The sequence below is a fragment of the Onychomys torridus genome, chromosome 19, assembly GCF_903995425.1.
Source record: "Onychomys torridus chromosome 19, mOncTor1.1, whole genome shotgun sequence".
NCBI classification, from domain to species: Eukaryota; Metazoa; Chordata; class Mammalia; order Rodentia; family Cricetidae; genus Onychomys; species Onychomys torridus.
In genome coordinates, this window is record NC_050461.1 from 64980437 (window position 1) to 64997590 (window position 17154).

Here is a 17154-nt window from a genome sequence, read left to right on the forward strand (position 1 = left end):
AGTTAAATACAATGATTAAAAACAAACAAATCAGACACTCCATGCAAGTAGCACTAGTAAAATGTGAAAGTGAAATTCCAGCTGCATCTTCTACATTGATAGAAAACATTCTAATAGTTGATGCGGTAACTGTCACCATGGAGAGTATTCCTGGGAAGCTGGATAATCATTTCCATCATGATACAAATGAAGTGACTCTAAGAGCCATCTTTACCCCACACTCACAGTTCTCCACTATTCATGCTAGATAGCTGGGTTTCCATGATTAGCAACATAAACTTTGGGCTTGGAAGACATTTCAGGAACTCTAGATTTCAAAAGACAGTAGGTGTCCCTGTAAGTTGCTGGTCTAAACACTACTGACAGGCAAGGCTTGAACTTATCCTATTCTGTGCAACTTTTACCACTAGATGGTGATCTTATCATTTTGCTGAGTTTGTGTTCTGGGAATCATGTTTAAGTGCTTTTAGATAAAGCACAGAACATTGTAAGACGGATGGCTAAGTGGCCTTATTAATAAAAACCACAGAGTGAAAATTTGAGGGATCAAAGGAATGGGAAAAGCCACAGACAGCCTCACCTTACTGACTCCTCAGCTTCCAAAGAGACCTACTTCCTGTATACCCACGCCTATATACTTTTCTGCTCTGCCATCTCATTTCCTCTCTGCCCAGCTATATCACTTCCTTTTCCTGCCCAGCTCTGTCACTTCCTGTCTTTATAGACCTCCAGCCCTTTATGGTTTACTAGTGTTGGAATTTAAGGTGTGTGCTATCACACCTGGCTCTGTTCCCAGTGTGGCCTTGAACTCAAAGCCTGTGAGAGATAGGATTAAAGGAGGGTGCTACCATTGCCTAACTTCTATGTTTAATACGGTGGCTGGCTTTATCCTCCGATCTTCAGATAAAATTTATTAGGGTGCACACACAAAATAACACCACATTTCCCTGTTTTGTTTAAAATAAAAAATAAAAAGTTATAACCAACATAAGGAAAACTCTATACAATAAGTACAATAACTATATATAATATATATGAGCAATAAATACATCAACAATGTCTAGTCCACTTGCATTTTACAAATTCAGAGAAAATATTTCATTATCTGTCCGATTTTTGTGAATCTAAAGGATTGTATCTAATTTATCTTCTATCCTAATTTGCATTACCAAAACTATCTTTTGATGTCTTTCAGACTTACACAATTTACACCTCTTAGTGCTTTCTTTTCTGAATTTGTTAAGAAGGATAACTATAACTAACTAATCTGCAACTTCCTCAGAGATCCCCAGAAGGAATAATTACCTAGTTAAACAAGAAGTGCAAACAAGCAACTTCCAAAAAATGTGAGGAATGGCAGAAACAGCTGGCTGCCTAGACAGTCACTTGAAGTTTCCATGCAATGTTGGGGCATCCATCTTCGGCCTACAGGCTTAGCATATCTGACAGAATCATCTGTGAAGCAGAATTTTCTAAAGAGCTTTCCTACCTTGTCTTAGCAAGGATCAGCAGTCTTTTCTTTTGTGTTCTGCTTGCCCATTTTGGACAGCATACGGTCAGCAGACGAGGCATGGGTATTTCTTTCCCTGTGGCTAACTTTTGCCACAAAGAAAGCAAACTCCATGTGGAGTTTCTTCACTGCCAATCATCTTCTCTGAAATAGATTGGTGCTGCCAGGAACAGACATGTCTCATAGTCATAAAAAAAAAGAGAAAAAAAATCTATGTCATTAAAACATCTTAAATGCCATATTCTTCAGATCTCTGAAGAGTTCGAAGATGACATGTCTCTCTAAAATATATTTCTGCTTGATGCCTAATATGACTACTACAAGTTCGATGGTAATGACTACTAACTTTTATATCTTAATTAGTTGGTGATAATAACTTTTAAGGATTAGCAAATTGCATTACATTGTTAAATGAACTGTATAGGTACAATACTTTGAACAATATTAGAAATATATGTACAGCATTTTCTAACAAAATCAATCTCAAATTTGTATCAATATACATAGTTTGAATACAATATACAAAAATCCAGTCCAATGTAAAATATTTAAAACTAGTAGTTGCCTTTTAAAAGTAGATCCAATAATCTACCTTTTTATCTATATCATATCTATGTCCTCTCTTTTCTCACCCTTTATTCTGTCATTTCTTGTGTGAGCCAGTTTTCAGGTTCCTATTGGCTTTATCCAGCAGGTCCACATAGAGAATGCTGAGGGCCACCGGCCTGAGTGCAGGTGTCTGAAATGGTCTGGCCTTGGCTGTGCTGGGGGAGGAGGTCTTTTGCTCCACCCCTTGGCATCTCTATAAATACCCTGGGGCAGAAACAGTCAGGGCTGGTTGGAATAGGTTCCAGGCCCTCTTGAGGCTATCCTTTATTTTCTATCTGTTTATCTCCGTAATATAAATTCTTCTATCTAATATTTCCTGCTGCACCCACTCAAGAAAACTCTGGGGAGCTGTGGGGTTGGCGGGTAAATGCCCCACAACTTCTATTTTTTTCTTTCAGAGTAGATTCAATAATCTACCTCTTATCTATATATAGCTAGAGTTTTTCTGGTCCTGCCTGGCCCACGGTAAGGACAAATCTCTCTTACCTGCCAGTCCCACAGCCACTCAGACCCAACCAAGTAAACACAGCGACTTATATTGCTTACAAACTGTATGGCCATAGCAGGGTTCTTGTTATCTTGTTTCTATACATCTATACTTTGCCACATGGCTTGTGTCTTACCAGTACCTGACATCTCGATTGCCATGGTAGTGGCTGGCAGCATCTCTCTGCCTCAGCCTTCCTGTTCCCATAATTCTCTGCTTGTCTCACCTATACTTTCTGCCTGGGTACTAGCTAATCAGCATTTTATTTATACTGAGCGATATCCACAGCATCTATATCCTCTTTTTCCTTTTTCTAACAAGAACCTTAAATATAATCTCCTTTGTTTAGCCTCTTTCCTGACCATGAACAATAACAACTTATGGGTTGGGGATTTAGCTCAGTGGTAGAGCAAGCACAAGGCCCTGGGTTCAATCCTCAGCTCAAAAAAAAAAAAAAACCCCAAAAAAACCATCCTCAACAATGACAATTATCCCAAACCCCAAACCCATTGAAAGACCAAAAACTAACTGTCCCACCTCTTGGGAATATGGGTGTTGTGTTCTTAAAATTGCTTCCTTCAGTGTGTAGGTGAAGGCATCTCTAGGGGATCCTCAAAAGAAAAATTTTGGGTTAATAATCAAGTCCTGGAAGAGGTAGCTGTATGATTTATTGTTCAGTCTCAGCATAATGTGAAAGTGCAGGGCTTATCTCAAGTCCTCGCTCTAATAGTCTATGAAGCTAGATCATCTCAGCTAGCCATCTCAAAATTGTCCTGATCAGTTTGTAGTCCAAAGCTGATCTTTGGGTGATGTTTGTCAGCTTAGTGGTATTATTATTGTCCACGTGGAATCGTCATTGTGGGGTCCAATCATCTTTCTGGTCATGATTCTCTGCAGAGAACTGATAGACTCCAACACAAAAACAAGTATGTGCAGCTAAATGAAGCCCCCCACCCATTTTTTTTAAGAATTAGTTAGTACTTTATGTGACCATTAATATAATAACAAAAGTTTAAAATATATATTTATATCTTGTAAACTTTGATATAAAAATTCATACCTTAAGAAAGGTTTAAAGAATCAAAATAGAACCAAAGAATTGAGATTACTGGCAATAGAATAGTCCCTTAATTTTGGTTTTCTAACCATGTATGTGCATTTAGAGATTTGGTTTGAAGAGAAGAGACAAATAGAAGAACCTGACACTTGCCTTGTGTGAAATAGGGCTATGGTTGTAGGGGAGGGTATATGTAGCAGGATGTATCACATAATTGGGCATTATATTTGGGCTTTGGTTGTAGGGAAAAGGTTATGTCCTAGGACCTGATATGTAGACTTGTATGTATATGCTGGACTTTCACTATAGGAAAAGCATATCTAGCAGAATCAGAGAACTAAAGTGTGTATGGCACTCTTTCTGTAATGCAGGTAGGGAATGCCTAGCTGGTATTGACACCTAGTTATGTGTGTGGGATTTGTCTGTAGAGGAGGGTGTGCCTACCAGGACATAAGACCTAGGTGTGTGTGTGTGTGTGTGTGTGTGTGTGTGTGTGTGTGAGAGAGAGAGAGAGAGAGAGAGAGAGAGAGAAAGAGAGAGAGAGAGAGCACGCTGCTTGTTATATTTAATCTACTTTGATCTCCCTAGGGATCACAGGCAAGGAAATGGTGATTTGGGGCAGCAATATTTCATGTTAGGGTTTGGGGTATGTGAGCTAGCATCATGATTTCAGGTAATTGTTGTCTCTTTTCTGAGTCTATAGGACAGGACACTGGAATCCCAAAATGAGGCGTTAGACTGAAATATTTCAACCAAAAGTGGACAAACTTCAGAATAAGATGGTCAGATATGCAGGTGCAGCATCCTCCTAGATGCAGTTCTGGTCCAGGCTGGCAGCAAACATGTGGGGAGGCTGTGCAGAGCGGGTCCAGGGCAGCTGACAGCTGGAGCTGTGGGGAAGGCAGCCTGAGACCCAGTGGGGGGGACCGGTTTCAGTGAGGCGGGGACACATAACTGGAAACAGCAGTTTGAGGAGGTTGTCATTGGAAAGGTGTAGAGGGAGTACGTGAGTGGGAGGGGTTAACAGAGTGACGTAACGGAAGCTGGGAGGTGCTCTCACTGAGGACCAGTTAGTTGGGCTAAGGAGCTCAAACAAGTGTCCGTTCCCTGTCGCTGCTCCGGGTCCTGCCCGGTGGGGAACCGCGTGGTGCAGGCCTGGGTGCGGAGGACACGGCGGGGTGTCGCGGGGACCTGAAACCTCCCGGAGCCGCAGTCTCCGCGCGGGCGGCCTGGGAAAGTCACAGTCACAGCGCAGTGGCGGGAACCGCAGCCCGGCGGCCCTGGAACCTCCCAGGTCAGAGGAGCTGCGCGGAGGGAAGGACCGGGGTGCGAGCAGTTTCTCTGCTGTTCCTAAGGAAGCCGGCTCCGAAATTCTGCTGTGAATGTCTTTCCCTTGTCGGTAAATTTTAGATCATATGAATCCTACTTCTTTTTCATTGATTTTCTGGTTACCAAACTATTCTTATATGAAAATACTCTAGTAGAATATTTACAAACGTGTTTCTCTTTGCTATGGTGGATAGAAACGAGCTCTTGAAATTCACATTCATCACTCTAACTTCCGTGTTAAATCATTCACCTGTTCAAAAGAATGGCATCAGGACCTGGGGAATTGGCAACCCTGGAGAGCTTTAGATATTAGTCATGAAGGGAATGCGTGCAGATTTGATTTATTCTGAGAAAAATATTATTTTGCGAGCTCCGCAGGTATGGTTGTAAACATTAACATTTAAAAGTAAACGTTTTATCCATCATTAATTTTTCGTGTTAGACAAATGCACTCTGTAGTGTAGATACAGCATTCTGAAAAGTGTCCTTTTCAGGGTTGATGGCACAGGTTTTGAATACCAGAACTCTGAAACCAGACGCAGGCAGATGTAAGTTTGAGGCCAGCCTGGTTCACATAGTTAGTTCCAGGACATCCATAGCTATATTGCGAGACCCTGTCTCACAAACAACAAACAGAAACCAAAATGTGTCTTCTTGTGCCGAGTTCTGAATGTTGCACCTGGGTTCTGGAAATGATTTTATGCTGTTTAAGGGTATCAGGTCAGACTATTTTCACAGTTAGAAAAGACATTATAAGCCAGGTGGTGGTAGCACATGTCCTTAGTCCTATCACTTCGGAGGCAGAGGCAGATGGATCACTGAGTTCAATGCCATCCTGGTCTACTGAGAAACTTTCAGTACAGCAAGGGCCACACAAAGAAATGCTGTCTTGAAAAAACCAAAAAGGAAAAAGAAAAGAGCATTTTAGTATAGAATACTGTTAGAGTGCATCTTTTGAATAATTACAATCACTCATCTATATCAGAAAAATGTTTGCAATAGTCTTTTGTCTTCTTGGTTCAAGAAAAGTACTCTGTCCATGAACATATGACCAAATTGTTATTTTTTGTTATTGGGCTTCCTTCATTTGAGATGTGATTTTTACAGGGTGGCTCTGTCTGGGCAAGAACTCACACTGTAGATCAGTTGGACTGAAACTAACAGAGCTCCACCCACCTCTGTGTCTGGAGGTTTGCATCAACACAACCATTCAGACCATTGTCTTTTTAGATTGTGGTCTGTTGATAGGCAGTTGTGTGACTGTGGGCTTCTCCCAGGAGGAGTGGCAATGCCTGGACTCTGCCCTGAGGGCTTTGTACAGAGACTGGATGTCACAGTATTAGAGCAGTCTGGTTTCTGTGGGCAAGAACAGTTTTTCTGCGGTCTCCCTTGCTCCTCCTCAGGGTTTCTTGGCAGATTACTGTGCAAATGTGTGAGCTTTGTGTGAATGATTCTCACATCTCACAAAATAAAGTGAAATCCTCAGAGGAACAGAGAAAATCTACATGAAATGTTCTCTGTTCTTCCTGTGTGTCCATTTGGGAGGTGTGAGGCTTCATCATATTGAGTTCATGATAAATTCAGAACCTCACTAGTATATAATATACACATTCCAATAATTCACTTTTGTTTCTGCCACTGAGATTTACTGAGCTGTGATTAGAAATGGGATTCCAGTCACACTAACTGAAAATGCTTTCTATCTGCATGACAATTGGGGAAACACTTGTGTAATGCTGTGTTTTATTTTCTCTTTACTCTAGAAATTTAGGTGTTGTCTGAAGAATCTGTTTATATGCAGTGCTCACTCATCAGCCAGCCTTGCTCACCTGGAGAGCAGAACAAAGAGCCCTGGAAAGTGGAAAGGGAAGGTACAGTAGCTGAGGATTCAGGTATGGTGGAGACATTGGTGAAGGGATGGCATGGGTTCAAGTGAATGTGGAAGTGGAACATGAAATCAGTTTTGCCACATTCTGTTTCACTGGAAATAATTCTGGAGACTTCCATTGAGAAAGGTCTCCTCACGATTTTCCTATTACAGCTATGAAAACAAATTCTAAGAAAGAATTGAGAGTAGGAGGAAAATAAAATTTTATTTGATGATGCCATCCTTATTCATTCACATCATATGTCATGTCATCTATATTTAATGTATTATACAATGGTGAAATTTAATACCTCTAGATTTATATATTTGTTTTTAGAATTTTGGAGCTTTGGTATTCTTGCATATTCTCTACCTTTTTAGTGTTAATGTCTCCATTACTGAAAGTAATGCCAACAGATTTTTGATAAGAATGGAAGTATATTTACAGACTGTTAAACTCCATCTACACTGTTGTCTCTGGTCATGACAATTCCAAGTGGTTTCCATTGCTTTAATTGTAATATACTATGAAATCACCTCAAAACTTGAACCTGTAAGTATTTTCCATCTCTTTGCTGTTCCTTGGTACTCTTAGGATTACTTTGTGTATATACAGTATGCAGATAGCATTGTGATGGGAATTGCTTGGTGTCTTTTCTTTTAACCGAAGCTGAGGACCTGAGGACCGAACCCAGGGCCCTGCGCTTGCTAAGCAAGCACTCTACCACTGAGCTAAATCCCCTACTCTGTCTTGGTGATTTAAAAGAACATATGGCAACATGTCAATTTTTCATATTTTATGTTTCTGTCGGCTGTGCATGTCTGCATTCCAGGTTTTGTAATAGGCACCCATGATGATGAAGGACATTCTAACTAAAGGACCATTTTATCATTTGCTAATACTCTTCTCTTTTGTACTTTAATGATTTTTGTCTTGATTTTTCTGTCACTATTTTAACTGTGATCATCAGTCATCATTTCAGCTGTCTATACTGATGACATTAAAAAAAATTCCTTCTTGGGCTGGAGAGATGGCTCAGTGGTTAAGAGCACCAACTGCTCTTCCAGAGGTCCTGAGTTCAATTCCCAGAAACCACATGGTGGCTTACAACCACTTGTAATGAGATCTGGTGTCCTCTTCTGGCTTGCAGGGACACATGAAGGCAGAATATTCTATACATAATAAATAAATAAATCTTTAAAAAAAATTCCTTCTTTCTAAGTATGTTGTATCTTTAGATATGAAATAAAATTTTGGTAGAAAATATGTTTTGGGGCTGGAGAGATGGCTCAGAGGTTAAGAGCACTGTCTGTTCTTCCATAGGTCCTGAGTTCAATTCCCAGCAACCACATGGTGGCTCACAACCATCTGTAATGAGCTCTGGTGCCCTCTTCTGTGTACACAATAAATAAATATATCTTAAAAAAAAGAAAATATGTTTTAAATTCAGCTGTCATTTTTGTTTTTTTGTCTCCCCTCCAGCCCCCCAGACAGGGTTTCTCTGTTGCTTTGGAATCTGGGCTCGAACTCAAAGAGATCCACTTGCGTTTGCCTCCTGAGTACTGGGAATAAAGGCATGGGCACCACCACCCAGCTGGTATTTATTATTTTTAAAAACATTTTCTTTCATTGTTGTATGTTTGGTATATTCCTAAACATAAAAATACAACCTACTTAGTCTGTATGTTTTCAGGGAAGAATTTTGGTATATGGTGCACTCTTTCCTGGGAAAGACTCTCAGCACCCAGAATTTCTTAGTGTTTGACCAAGCGTTGAGGCCTAGTGAGCTGTCCCCTTCCATGTTAGCCTGTCTCTTGGTGTTGTCCTTTATCTGCTCATGTTTAGGATGCCATGTTGCTAAGGTTTCATGCGTGTAGCTTTTTGGGTGTTTCCTGGGGACACATCCTGTTCCTCTGGCTCTTACAATGTTTCCGCCTCCTCTTTCTCAATGATCCTTGAGTGTGAGGTGCAACATTTGTGTTGTTCATGTGTCATTTGGGACTGAGCATCCTAACTCTGCATTTTCACTGATTTTGTTTTTTTTTTATATTATCTCCCTGTGTTGCTAAAAATAACTTTACTTAATGAAGGATAAAGACTACATTTATTTGTGGAAATAGGGAAACTATTTACAAAGAAGTTAGGGATTAAGCTGATGTAATAAATTAGTGGTTGTAGACTCTCTTCCAGAATCATTGACTTCACTATTCCTGGGGACACTGTCTTGGATTCCAGGGTCTTAAGTCCAATTATAAGCCATTGGTTAAAACCAAGGTATGTGTGCATCTCTTGCAAACTTGGGTTATCATGCAGTGCAGATTGTTGTTGTGGTTCCTAAGTGTCATGTGTAGGACTATTGACTGGCTCCCTCCTTTGGAAGCTTGAATGTTACCTTGTAGTGCCGTGAAGGCTAATTTCCAGGGAGGAGGCATTAAAGGTCAGTTCTGTGGTGATATATTGTATATCCTAATAAAATTTACCTGAAGATCAGAGAACAGAATAAGCCACTAGATTAAACATAGAGGATAGACAGTGGTGTCATACACTTTTAATCCTAGCATTTGGGAGGCAGAGATCCAGATGGATCTCTGTAGGTTCAAAGCCACCCTGGAGTACATGAGATTGACTCAGTCTAGGAAAGCAAACAGAGCTAGGCAATGGTGACACACAACTTTATTCCCAGTACTGGGAAACACACACGTCTTTAGTCCCAGGAAGTGATGGCTGGGCAGAGAAAGGTACATAATGCATGAGGAGACAGGAACTAAAAGCTTTTTGCCAGAAGTGTCCATTTCAGCTAGAGGCTTTTTCTGCTGTAACTTTTTCAGCTGAGGAAGCTCTAGAAGCCTATCAGGTGAGCTCTTTTAGGCCGAGGAGTTTTTGAGGTAAGAGGTGGTAGCTGTGGCTTGCTCTACTTCTCTGATCTTTCAGCTTTCTCCCCAGTTTCTGGTTCAGGGTTTTTTATATAAGACCATTTAAGATTCCAGCAACAGGTTCCATCTCGAGTTCTCTGAGTTTTGTTGTACTCTAATAAATTTACTTGAAGATCAGAGGAAAGAAAAAGCCTCTAGCTTAAACATGCTAGTACTATGCCTCTGCTAGGCAGTATTGGCACATATCTTTAATCCTAACATTCGGGAGGCAGAGGCAGAGATCTGTCTGGATTTCTGTGAGCTCAAGGCCACACCGTGCTACATGAAATTAATCCAGTCTAACAGAGAAACAGAGCCATGCTGTGGTGGCACAAACCTTTAATCTAGTACTTGGGAGTCATTTTCCTTTAATCCCAGCACTGGGAACTTTGAGACAGGAAATGACTGGGTAGAGAAAGGCATATAAGGTATGAGGAGACAGGAAATCGAGGCTCCTTTGGCTGAGGGCTCAGAGGTATTTAGTCTGAGGATTCATGGAGACAGGAGGAGGCTGCTTTGTTGGTGAGGTGAGCAGTGACTGTAGCTTGTTCCTTTGTCTCCCTGATCTTTCATCATTTACCCCAATATCTGGCTCTAGGTTTTTTATTATAAGACCATTTAGGATTCTTGACACATGTGTGTGTTAAGTGTTTGGCTTCTTCAACAGTAGGGACTTACCTTCTACCTCTAGGAGGCAAGCATGGACAAAAGCAGTAGCTTGTAATGAGTGGTTGCATAATCTTAAGGATAGTTGTGACCATCAACTCCAAAGCAGGCTTCTTACACCTAGTGTTAGTGGTTTTGTTAGAAAATCTGTGTCTCTTGTGACAAGCATTATCGGTTCAGATGGCAAATTTTTATTTTAACTTAAACTGTAATTGGATACACAGATGTATATGTTATGGGTATTAATGGTAGATGGTAAGAGTATGATTGCTTATGACCTTTTAGACATCCTTAGTGTTGTTTTACCCTCCTGTGTTTGTATCTGCCCCTTCTCCATAATTAAATCCCTCCCTGTTTTTCTGTCTCCCTCTTTAGATCACTTGTTCCCTATTATTCCTCTCTCTATTACTCCCCCACATCCCACGGTGATCTCTACTTTTCTGGCTACTGCAGTTTATGTACTCACATCTGAAGATCAATTTTCTTCACAGCTGAATAATATTTTATAGTAATATGCACTATATTTTCACGATCCATTTGTCAGTTGAATGACATTTAGATTATTTCCCTTTTGTAGCTATTGTGAATAGAGCAGTGGTGACCATGAGTGAGCAAGTAACTTTGAGTAGGATGTGAAGTCCTTTGAACATATGCCAAGGAGTGGTACAGCTTGCCCATGTGCTGGATTTGTTTAACCTGAGGATTTGTATATTTGGTTTAAAATTCTCTGTATTGTTCATGTAGATCTCATCCATTTCTCTGTCATTGGATGATCCCTCTATCTTTCCTAGGGTCCTGTTTTCTAGGTAGCCTCCCTGGAGTTGTGTAGCAGTCTAGTCATCTTTGTTTTACATCTAGTATCCTCCTATAAGTGAGTACATACCATGTTTGTCCTTTTGAGTCTGGGTTACCTCACTCAGGATGATTTTTTCTAGATGCATCCATTTGCCTGCAAACCTCATGATGTCATTGTTTTTCTCTGCTGAGTAGTACTCCATTGTGTATATGTACCATATTTTCTTTATCCATTCTTCAGTTGAAGGGCATCTAGGTTGTTTTCAGGTTCTGGCTATTACAAACAATGCTGATATGAACATAGCTGAGCAAATGTCCTTGTGGTATGATTGAGCATTCCTTGGATATATGCCCAAGAGTGGTATAGTTGTGTCTTGGGGGAGATGGATTCCCAATTTTCTAAGGAAGTGCCATATTGATTTCCAAAGTGGCTGTACAAGCTTGCATTCCCACCAGCAGTGGAAGAGAGTTCCCCTTGCTCCACATCCTTTCCAGCATAAACTGTCTTCTCTGTTTTTGATCTTAGCCATTCTGACAGGTATAAGGTGGTATCTCAGAGTTGTTTTGATTTGCATTTCCTGGATAATTAGGGATGTTGAGCAATTCCTTAAATGTCTTTCAGCCATTTGAGTTTCCTCTGTTGAGAATTCTCGGTTTAGTTCTATAGCCCATTTCTTAATTGGACTGTTGGGCATTTTGCTGTCCAATTTCTTGAGTTCTTTATATATTCTGGATATCAGCCCTCTATCAGATGTGGGGTTGGTGAAGACCTTTTCCCATTCTGTAGACTGTCGCTTTGTCTTGTTGACCGTGTCCTTTGCTCTACAAAAGCTTCTCAGTTTCAAGAGGTCCCATTGTTTGATTGTTTCTCTCAGTGTCTGCTACTGGTGTTATATTTAGAAAGTGATCTCCGGTGCCAATGCGTTCGACGACAGTGGGAGTAATGAAGGGCAAGGTTTGAGAGAAAGAGAGCTTAGGGGAGCAGGAGATCCCAGCTGGATCAAGAACAGAAAGGGAGAAAGGAATAACAGACTATGATAAATGAAGACCTCATGAGAACAGGAATAGGCAGAGTGCTGGAGAGGTCCCCAGAAATCCACAGTGATACATCCTCTGTAGACTGCTGGCAATGGTCGAGAAAAAGCCTGATCTGACCTAGACTGGTGATCAGATGGCCAAACACCCTAACAGTCGTTCTGGAACTCTCATCCAATAACTGATGGAAGTGGATGCAGAGATCTACAGCCAGGCCCCAGGTGGAGCTCCAGGTTTCCAATTGTCGAGAAACAGGAGGGACTATAAGATTGGAAAAAGCACAGGGACAAATAGCCAAATGAATGGAAGCACATGAATTATGAACCAAAGACTGTGGAGTCCCCAAGCTGGAGCAGGCCCTCTGGATAAGTGTGACAATTGAATAGCTTGAACTGCTTGGGAGGCATCCAGGCTGTGGGACCTGGACCTGTCCTTAGTGCATGAGCTGGCTGTTTGGAACCTTGGGCTTACACAGGGTCACTTTGCTCAGCCTGGAAGGAGGGGACTGGACCTGCCTGTACTGAATCCACCAGGTTTAAATGAATCCCCAGGGGAGTCTAGACCCTGGAGGAGATGGTAATGGAGGGGAGGGGATTGAGGGATGGTGGGGGTGGGGGTGGGAGGGGGAGGACAGGGGAACTCATGGCTGATGTGTAAAATTAAAACACTAATATAATAATAAAAAAAAAAATTATCTGTATTGATTTCCAGAGTTGCTAGAGTTTTCTTTCATAGCTTTTTTCCCCCTATGTTTTTTATTTTAATGTTGCCTGTAAGCAGAAGTTTCCCTGTCCCTCAGCCACTCTAAAATAATCACTCAGAGGCTTATTAATTATGAATGCTCAGCCAATAGCTCAGGCTTATTACTAGCCAGCTCTTACAAGTTAACCCATTTCTATTAATTCATGTACTGCCCAAAGGCTTGTGGCCTTTACCTCTATCACATTGTGTGTGTCTGACTCATCTTTCCTCTGGCTAGCAACTCTCCTAACTCTGCACTTCGTTTTCTTAGCATCCTCAGTTTGATCTTTTGATCTAGACTTATCCTGTCCAGTTGTCGTCCCATCAGCATCTTTATTAAACCAATCACAGTGACAAATCTTCACAGTGCACAAAAGGATTTTCCATAGCAGTTGCTGGTCGGATTATTGAGTGTACTGTTTATTTACTATAAGAATTAGTGGTTTGCTATCTTGCCCATGGATGATTCCTTCCCATTTCTCCTCTACTTGTGAATTCTTCACATGAAATTTATTACTTCCTGTGTTCTCGTGGATAAATCCTTTGATTCTTTTCTGTAAATTTTTTCCTCTAATGCATTATCTGCTGTGCTGCTTTATTGATGTGAATTGTGTTAATTCATGCCTATCTTGAAAAGCACTTATGTCTCCATCAATTTACAGATTTTTTTCTGGTTGCAACAATATAGTTGATGATGATTTTTCCTCCAGGCTTTAAATGTATTTCCATGTCCTCCTGTCTTTGGAATCATTTACCAGACACCTGGTTGTATTCTGTTTATTAAGGCTTTTTATGTGATTTGACATTTTTCTGTAACAGCTTTCAGTATTAATCTTTGCATTTTCTTTTTGACCCCTTATGTGAAAGGGTAGCAACAATCTATTTGTCATTCGTGAAAGAGAAACTCAAAGAAGAGAACAGAAAGAAATGGCTGATTATGCAGTAATTTTTTCTATAAGCATTATATTTTGAGACATTGGAAGCTTTACTATTCTGCTTCTGATATTTTTAAAATTTGTTAAAAAAACATTCCAAACAAACACACAACAGAAAATTCAGATAGTAAAATTAACCAGATCCAAGGCATTACACCTTAATGTAATTTTGTACAGTTAAAGTTGTCATTGGGAACAGAAGCTCTGGCGCCTCACCTATGATTTTATATTTTTACTATCACATGTATTTTGTTGTAATTATCTACCACCCAAAACCTAATTACATGTGACAGAATTAGAACTGGAAAAGCACTTAACTGTATATAATTTTTCATAACTTGGATTCATTTCCTACATTCAGTCATACCTCAACTCCTGATATGTCACATTTCTTGTTCTTTTTTCTCCATGTTCTACTATGCCCACATGCATGTTGTGTTCCATATACACATATTTTTCGCTAGATTCTATCTATGAAGGAGAATATGGTTTCTTTCTCCTGACTTGTATACCATCACTTACTATTACATATTCTAAGTCTAACCATTATCCTGAAAAATTCTATTACATTTTTTTCTTCAGCTATATAGGAATCCATTTTATATGTATACCATTTTCATTATCCATTCATCTGTTGATAGACAATTAGGTTGATTCCAATTCTTTGCTTTGTTGAATAAGCAGCAGTAAATGTTGGGTGTAAATATCTCAGTAATGGAGTTTGTAATTCCCTGGATGTATTCCTAGTAGTGAATGAGCTGTTCATATGTTAGTTTTATCTTTAATTTTTTAAATTACCTCTGACTGATTTCCACAAAGATTGTATTAATTTACAACACACGCACACACACACACACACACACACACGCACACACACACACGCACACACACGCACACACACACGCACACGCGCACACGCACACACGCACACACACACACTCACACACGCACACACACACACACACACACACACGCACACACACACACACACACACACGCACACACACACTCACACGCGCACACACGCACACACTCACACACACACACACTCACACACACACACACACACACACACACACACACACACACACACACTCACACACGCACACACACACTCACACACGCACACACACACTCACACACTCACACACGCACACACACACTCACACACACACACACACTCACACACGCACACACGCACACTCACACACGCACACACACACGCGCACGCACACACACACACTCACACTCACACGCACACGCACACACACACACGCACACACACACGCACACTCACACACACACACACACACGCGCACGCACACACACACACACGCACACACGCACACACTCACACACGCACACGCACACACACACGCACACACACACACACTCACACACGCACACACACACACTCACACACGCACACACACACACGCACACACACGCACACACTCACACACACACACACTCACACACGCACACACACACACACTCACACACGCACACACGCACACTCACACACGCACACACACACGCGCACGCACACACACACCCACACTCACACACACACACACGCACACGCACACACACACACACACACACACGCACACACACACACTCACACACGCACACACACACACTCACACACGCACACACACACACTCACACACGCACACACACACAGTGACTAAGGGTCTGTCTCTTCTCATCTTCTCTAACATTTGTTGTTGGATTGGTTGATGACAGACATTCTGCCTGGGGTAAGGAAGTATTTCAATGTTAGTTTGCATTTCCATGGTGGCAGTTTAGGAGTCCTGAACACTTTTTGCAACATTTATTGGGCATTTGTGTTTCTCTGTTTTTCTGTTCACAAAGTGTCTATTCATATCATTTCCCATATATTGATTGGCAGTTTTATTTCCATGGTACTTAATTTCTATAATTGTTTGTAAATTCTTGGTATAAGGCACTAACCAAAGTGTCACTGATACAGAATCTCTCTCAGTCTGAGTGATGTCTGTGTGGTCTGCTGATTGTTTTCTTTGATAAGCAGAAGGTTGTTATTTTCAGGTTCCCATCTGTTGATACTTAGGTTAGTTGGAATTCTTTTTGTGTTGTTTCATTTTAAAAAATCCTTGCCCATCCCATATCCTGAAGGTATTTCCTCTATTCTTTAGGTTTCTGTGTTTGTCATTTTAAATAAATGTTTTGATTCACAGTATCATGATCTATAGGTACAGCATTTAAAATCACATTTCCTCATCACAGACTTTCCTTTTGAGACATATAGGCTTTGATCCTGTGGATATATACATAGCATCCATAACAGATAATCATCTCTACACTTTAAATGTGTGCGTTGTTTTGAGTATATTGCCTGTGAGACTACTGTGTCATCCTGTTTTCACAGAGTTAGAATATCCATTATTGAATGTGAGTACATTAGAAACATTTTTTTTTTTTTTTTGAGTAATTGTTGTTCATCTACATCCGTAATTTCTTCAAGTCTCCTTTTATCTAGGAAAATACTCTGTCTGGTATCACATGATTGAATTGTACTTTTTTGTTTCAGGGTCTGTTGACATTCCAGGATGTAGCCGTGGACTTCTCCCAGGAGGAGTGGGAATGCCTGGACTCTGTTTAGAAGACCTTATACATTGATGTGATCTTGGAGAATTACAGCAACCTGGTCTCTGTGGGTGAAAACATTTTATTTGTAGTATTCCTAACTCATTTTATATATATACCAACTTTATAGGTTGTAAACTCTCTGTTAAGCTGTCTTGGAAACAATAGGGGACTACAGCAACTTTGGTAGTAGAAATGAACTTTTTCATGATATTTAATTTTTTTCCTTCATTTTCCATTTTTTCCACGATGCATTCAAAAACTTAATTACATATAATATTTGCACCCAAATCTTCTTTTTCATTGTTTTTCTTTTATTGCAAGATTCTTTTCTCATACAGTATATTCTGATTAAACTTTCCCCTTCCAGTTCCTCCCTATATCTCTTCCCCTCAATATCCACTCCTTTTTTTACTCTCATTTGAAAAGAACAGCCTTCTAAGAGATAACCATGTATGACAAAACAAAATAATAATATGAAGTGAAAACCATCAATCATGTTGAAGTTAGACAAGATAATCCAACAGAAGGAAAAGTCTCCTGGGAATAGGCACGAGCATCTGAGACCCATTTGTTCTC

The 17154-nt window shown here is 40.5% G+C and overlaps 1 long non-coding RNA gene across 1 annotated transcript; it reads left to right on the top strand.

The window, feature by feature from the left end:
- Positions 1–4731: 4731 nt before the first annotated feature.
- LOC118570479 lies at positions 4732–16880 on the top strand. The gene is made up of 3 exons (XR_004943197.1): positions 4732–5062; positions 6756–6884; positions 16520–16880. It is a non-coding gene; the product is annotated as an uncharacterized LOC118570479 (long non-coding RNA).
- Positions 16881–17154: the final 274 nt, after the last annotated feature.